This window comes from Ambystoma mexicanum (genome assembly GCF_040938575.1).
Source record: "Ambystoma mexicanum isolate Mex_15411 chromosome 12 unlocalized genomic scaffold, UKY_AmexF1_1 Mex_chr12_unloc.2, whole genome shotgun sequence".
NCBI classification, from domain to species: Eukaryota; Metazoa; Chordata; class Amphibia; order Caudata; family Ambystomatidae; genus Ambystoma; species Ambystoma mexicanum.
This window is the reverse complement of record NW_027182323.1, coordinates 8514897-8521685: the sequence shown is the minus strand read 5'-3', so window position 1 is coordinate 8521685 and position 6789 is coordinate 8514897. Positions and strand designations below refer to the sequence as shown.

Genomic DNA, 6789 nt, shown 5'->3' with positions numbered 1-6789 from the left:
AGGCCCCCTGTTGGGGGCGTGTTAAGTGTGACATTGGGTTAGTGAGAGGAGGACTGGCGAAAGGAAGCCAGTTCAATGTTAGCAGTTAAAAAGATAGTTGTTGCAATCTCCTCTCCGACTGTGCGTCCTTTTTGTACTACGCAGGTACAATGGTTCAGAATATATTATGAACTCAAATTACATAAGATTTACATTCAACATTGTATAGCTTTGCAGTGGGCATTTAGTGTTTCAGCAGCTTGCTGGCTGGCGAGTCTGTTAATCGGCGGCTATTAAGCCCCATCTGTATCAACTGTTACTTCATTATGCCATTTTAAAAGAAACATAGGCAATACAAGAAATCCGAAGACAGCAGTATACAGCTATATTTGCAGGATGTATCTTAGTCACTTTCACTCTCAATTTTCTCTTAAAATGTTTCCCTTTTTCACTTACCAAATATAGAAAGGGCCAGGGATTTGTTTAGAGGTACATTTTACTGTATATTGCTTTGAGAAATAGATTTATAAAACAGAAGGAACAACATTCTGTGATGAGATACAAAAATATGCTATTCATAGCGTACAAAGCCGGGAGCCTTCGATAGCTCAGTTGGTAGAGCGGAGGACTGTAGTGGAAATTCAGATATCCTTAGGTCGCTGGTTCAAATCCGGCTCGAAGGACATTTTTTTTTTGGTAGCATTTTAAGAATTACCAAATTCTTATACCAACAGAACAGGGTGCTTTACGTGGAGGGAGGGGTGCTGGGGTAGTAGAAGTACCGAGAGAATCAGAAGAGACATGATGTGTTTCCTGTGGACGTGGCAGCCATTTTGTATTATGTGTAGGGAGGTCGCCAGTAACTCGTGCAGAAATACAGCTGGGCTCCTATTGATAAAAAAAACCCTGTTCTCTGGAAATGAAGTACCCCCTATAAATACAAACACGTTATTTTGTATGCTTATTTCATGAAAAACATCGCAGATTAAACAGAAAAAACACGTTCCCAGCGCAGGCAGGCTGCCTGGGGTTTCAAAGGATGAGGCTCGGTCCCGCGTAAAAGAGTTAGCATTCTGCATTTATGTACTGGGAAAAGAGCGACTGAGAAAGAACCAAGCAATCCTAATGTTTGTTGTATTGTAATACATAACTTACAAGCCACGATTCCAGTGTGGGTGAAATGAGCAAAAAAGGAATGGGTTAAACACAGAGAGCTACGTAGCCTGGTTCCACGGATCATGCATTAATCCTTTATTCAGGAAGGCACTATTGTGCTTCGCGGATGTTGCTCGGAGGTGGAGGGCATGACTTGTGGCAATGAGGTCGCGGGTTGAACCCCCCGCATTTCTAAGTGGCTTTTTTTTTTTGTAATGTGAAAGTTTTCGTATTTAAAAAATCGCAGAAATACACAGCAGATCATCTATATATCCAACACAGCTTAATATCAAATATGTTATTGCAATTTTTATTAAATGTAGTCAGTGTTTGAAGGTGCATTGTTTTAAACACTTGATGTCAGAATAAGTATGCTTTTCTATCTTGTATTGTTTACAAATGTTAGACCGACAGGTGAATGTTTGGAGAGTAATGGGTGGATTGGGGGTTGGGGGATAGAGTAATAGTGGAGTCATAGCAGGTAAGTGACAGGCTTGTAAACACTATGAAAACGCAGGACTGAAATACCACTATGTTTTTTGCGGGATGGCTTGAAATCTGCACAAATTACACAATAAATACAGATTTTCAATGCATTCGTAATAGAAAGACATGATTCTATTAAAGTCATGGAGGCGAAAGATTATGCTCAACTCTTTACTTCTCGAGCAGCCAACAACTTTAAAAAACACAACCATAAAAAGAAACAGCTAAAACTACAAATCCCATGAATTTTAGCGATATATGAGTTTGTATTTAATTGGTTCTTCTTTTATGTGACTTCTTGTAACCAATCATACACTAAAGTCCAGTATAACATCATCTGCCTTCCTTCGGCCTCTTTCTTTCGCTGATCCATAACTGCGTCCCAACCAGTTAACGCTGGAAACCTCCACCACGTCTCTTTTACTCCTCATGTACTTGACGTCTTGGGTTCTGTACCTGCCAATTCACAAACAGCACCAATGAAAAACTCCACTATAAACTGGGTGGGCAATCGCAAAAGAACATGTCAGAAATTAAATTCCAAACTTCCTTATAATCAGTAATTCCGATCACAGTCATTCCAGTCTATTTACGCAATTGATAGGGTGGGATAATCCTTTGTCTCAGTATCTTTAATAGAATCATGACTTTCTATTACAAATGTATTGAAAATCAGTATTCTATGTCAAGACGGGTAGGCTCGGATTATGCTTGTTCCAAGCTTACTCACTACCAACGTAGTCACCTGGCCGATTGGTCTAAAATAAAAGTTCTTAAAAGTCGACTTGTTGGACCAAACCCCTGCCTTCAAAATGTCCGCTAGGCATGCCCCCATTCTGAATGCTGTGGATGCCATGGCACCCCTAACCGAATGTGCTCCGAAATGACTTGTACCTACGCCAGCTTGGCTCATGCACCACTTCACCCATCTTGCCAAGGTAGCTGTCCAAACTGCCATAAAGGGTTTCCTTATCACAATTGTGATTCCACTGTGGACCTGAACTGTGTTGAGTTACTTTCATACAGCTTCAAACCACTGACTGGACATAATTTGGGCCCTTCTGGAAATGCTGCATAATCGACTGTCCTGATCCCTGTGTTAGTTCTCTTTGTTATATGAAAGGGAACGCCTGTCGGCGAAAACAATTTCCAGTCCACTTCCTGAGCCCTGATGTCCTAGACCCTTTTGCACGATATTAAGCAGAGCAGGGTAGTCAGATTAGCCCACAGAGCCTTCCTGGACAGACCGCCATTATCCGGCTAGGACTCAAACAATCTCAACACCCCACTAACGTCCCAAAGACGGTAATATCTCAGAGCCGGTGGTATCATACTTTTTATTCCTTTGAGTACTCTACACGCCAGTGGATGTTCGCCCAAGGGGTGACTTTCTACGTTTTCATGCCCTACCGAAATCGCTGAACGATATGTGTAAATAGTCCAGTATACTCTACCCTGAGCTGCCTGATTGACCAGGAATTTCACCACATCGACTACATCTGTTTGAACAGGATGTATTTCCCTCTCCATGCACCATTTACTCCACTTATCCCAAGCACCTCTGTAGGCCTTCTTTGTTTTGGGAGCCCAGGATTCTCTGATGAATTTCTAAGCCTCTCCCGAAAGTCCTGGTTTTGCCCAAGATCCCCCGAAATCGCCCACGCCACCAGGGTCGCCCCTTCCTTGTTCCAGTACTATCAAAGGTAAAATCTGGGCAAATGAGTGGAGAGGTTCTACAATAGACCATAAAGCCAGAGGAGGATTAGGTTGGTCGAAGACAAGGAGATCACGAGAAACAGCTCTTTGTTCAAACACCTGGTCGAGAGAGAGGACTGTGAATCACCTCCGCCGGAACTAGAACCAGATCTGCAGCACCGGGAGCCTCGGGACAACCTTTGGGTCCCGCCCAGTGGAGGTGCAGCTCGAGGTGGACTGTTGGGTAACCCGCTAGGAGGTAGTGGCACCAGTGAAATGGGCACCAGACCCCAACAAGTAACAAGGAAGCCGCTGGGTCGAAGAGTGCTGATTCAGAGTTTTGAACATTTTTCCAGGGGTGGTGTTACGATCCCCTGTGCTTTTAAGCCCAAGGCCCCCTGTTGGGGGCGTGTTAAGTGTGACATTGGGTTAGTGAGAGGAGGACTGGCGAAAGGAAGCCAGTTCAATGTTAGCAGTTAAAAAGATAGTTGTTGCAATCTCCTCTCCGACTGTGCGTCCTTTTTGTACTACGCAGGTACAATGGTTCAGAATATATTATGAACTCAAATTACATAAGATTTACATTCAACATTGTATAGCTTTGCAGTGGGCATTTAGTGTTTCAGCAGCTTGCTGGCTGGCGAGTCTGTTAATCGGCGGCTATTAAGCCCCATCTGTATCAACTGTTACTTCATTATGCCATTTTAATAGAAACATAGGCAATACAAGAAATCCGAAGACAGCAGTATACAGCTATATTTGCAGGATGTATCTTAGTCACTTTCACTCTCAATTTTCTCTTAAAATGTTTCCCTTTTTCACTTACCAAATATAGAAAGGGCCAGGGATTTGTTTAGAGGTACATTTTACTGTATATTGCTTTGAGAAATAGATTTATAAAACAGAAGGAACAACATTCTGTGATGAGATACAAAAATATGCTATTCATAGCGTATAAAGCCAGGAGCCTTCGATAGCTCAGTTGGTAGAGCGGAGGACTGTAGTGGAAATTCAGATATCCTTAGGTCGCTGGTTCAAATCCGGCTCGAAGGACATTTTTTTTTTGGTAGCATTTTAAGAATTACCAAATTCTTATACCAACAGAACAGGGTGCTTTACGTGGAGGGAGGGGTGCTGGGGTAGTAGAAGTACCGAGAGAATCAGAAGAGACATGATGTGTTTCCTGTGGACGTGGCAGCCATTTTGTATTATGTGTAGGGAGGTCGCCAGTAACTCGTGCAGAAATACAGCTGGGCTCCTATTGATAAAAAAAACCCTGTTCTCTGGAAATGAAGTACCCCCTATAAATACAAACACGTTATTTTGTATGCTTATTTCATGAAAAACATCGCAGATTAAACAGAAAAAACACGTTCCCAGCGCAGGCAGGCTGCCTGGGGTTTCAAAGGATGAGGCTCGGTCCCGCGTAAAAGAGTTAGCATTCTGCATTTATGTACTGGGAAAAGAGCGACTGAGAAAGAACCAAGCAATCCTAATGTTTGTTGTATTGTAATACATAACTTACAAGCCACGATTCCAGTGTGGGTGAAATGAGCAAAAAAGGAATGGGTTAAACACAGAGAGCTACGTAGCCTGGTTCCACGGATCATGCATTAATCCTTTATTCAGGAAGGCACTATTGTGCTTCGCGGATGTTGCTCGGAGGTGGAGGGCATGACTTGTGGCAATGAGGTCGCGGGTTGAACCCCCCGCATTTCTAAGTGGCTTTTTTTTTTTGTAATGTGAAAGTTTTCGTATTTAAAAAATCGCAGAAATACACAGCAGATCATCTATATATCCACCACAGCTTAATATCAAATATGTTATTGCAATTTTTATTAAATGTAGTCAGTGTTTGAAGGTGCATTGTTTTAAACACTTGATGTCAGAATAAGTATGCTTTTCTATCTTGTATTGTTTACAAATGTTAGACCGACAGGTGAATGTTTGGAGAGTAATGGGTGGATTGGGGGTTGGGGGATAGAGTAATAGTGGAGTCATAGCAGGTAAGTGACAGGCTTGTAAACACTATGAAAACGCAGGACTGAAATACCACTATGTTTTTTGCGGGATGGCTTGAAATCTGCACAAATTACACAATAAATACAGATTTTCAATGCATTCGTAATAGAAAGACATGATTCTATTAAAGTCATGGAGGCGAAAGATTATGCTCAACTCTTTACTTCTCGAGCAGCCAACAACTTTAAAAAACACAACCATAAAAAGAAACAGCTAAAACTACAAATCCCATGAATTTTAGCGATATATGAGTTTGTATTTAATTGGTTCTTCTTTTATGTGACTTCTTGTAACCAATCATACACTAAAGTCCAGTATAACATCGTCTGCCTTCCTTCGGCCTCTTTCTTTCGCTGATCCATAACTGCGTCCCAACCAGTTAACGCTGGAAACCTCCACCACGTCTCTTTTACTCCTCATGTACTTGACGTCTTGGGTTCTGTACCTGCCAATTCACAAACAGCACCAATGAAAAACTCCACTATAAACTGGGTGGGCAATCGCAAAAGAACATGTCAGAAATTAAATTCCAAACTTCCTTATAATCAGTAATTCCGATCACAGTCATTCCAGTCTATTTACGCAATTGATAGGGTGGGATAATCCTTTGTCTCAGTATCTTTAATAGAATCATGACTTTCTATTACAAATGTATTGAAAATCAGTATTCTATGTCAAGACGGGTAGGCTCGGATTATGCTTGTTCCAAGCTTACTCACTACCAACGTAGTCACCTGGCCGATTGGTCTAAAATAAAAGTTCTTAAAAGTCGACTTGTTGGACCAAACCCCTGCCTTCAAAATGTCCGCTAGGCATGCCCCCATTCTGAATGCTGTGGATGCCATGGCACCCCTAACCGAATGTGCTCCGAAATGACTTGTACCTACGCCAGCTTGGCTCATGCACCACTTCACCCATCTTGCCAAGGTAGCTGTCCAAACTGCCATAAAGGGTTTCCTTATCACAATTGTGATTCCACTGTGGACCTGAACTGTGTTGAGTTACTTTCATACAGCTTCAAACCACTGACTGGACATAATTTGGGCCCTTCTGGAAATGCTGCATAATCGACTGTCCTGATCCCTGTGTTAGTTCTCTTTGTTATATGAAAGGGAACGCCTGTCGGCGAAAACAATTTCCAGTCCACTTCCTGAGCCCTGATGTCCGAGACCCTTTTGCACGATATTAAGCAGAGCAGGGTAGTCAGATTAGCCCACAGAGCCTTCCTGGACAGACCGCCATTATCCGGCTAGGACTCAAACAATCTCAACACCCCACTAACGTCCCAAAGACGGTAATATCTCAGAGCCGGTGGTATCATACTTTTTATTCCTTTGAGTACTCTACACGCCAGTGGATGTTCGCCCAAGGGGTGACTTTCTACGTTTTCATGCCCTACCGAAATCGCTGAACGATATGTGTAAATAGTCCAGTATACTCTACCCTGAGCTG

General features: G+C 42.5%; 2 non-coding genes across 2 annotated transcripts; both read left to right on the top strand.

The window, feature by feature from the left end:
• Nucleotides 1–576: 576 nt before the first annotated feature.
• TRNAY-GUA (transfer RNA tyrosine (anticodon GUA)) lies at nt 577–662 on the top strand. The gene is given in 2 exon segments: nt 577–613; nt 627–662. It is a non-coding gene; the product is annotated as a tRNA-Tyr (tRNA).
• Nucleotides 663–4282: 3620 nt separating this feature from the next.
• TRNAY-GUA (transfer RNA tyrosine (anticodon GUA)) lies at nt 4283–4368 on the top strand. Its single transcript is given in 2 exon segments — nt 4283–4319; nt 4333–4368. It is a non-coding gene; the product is annotated as a tRNA-Tyr (tRNA).
• Nucleotides 4369–6789: the final 2421 nt, after the last annotated feature.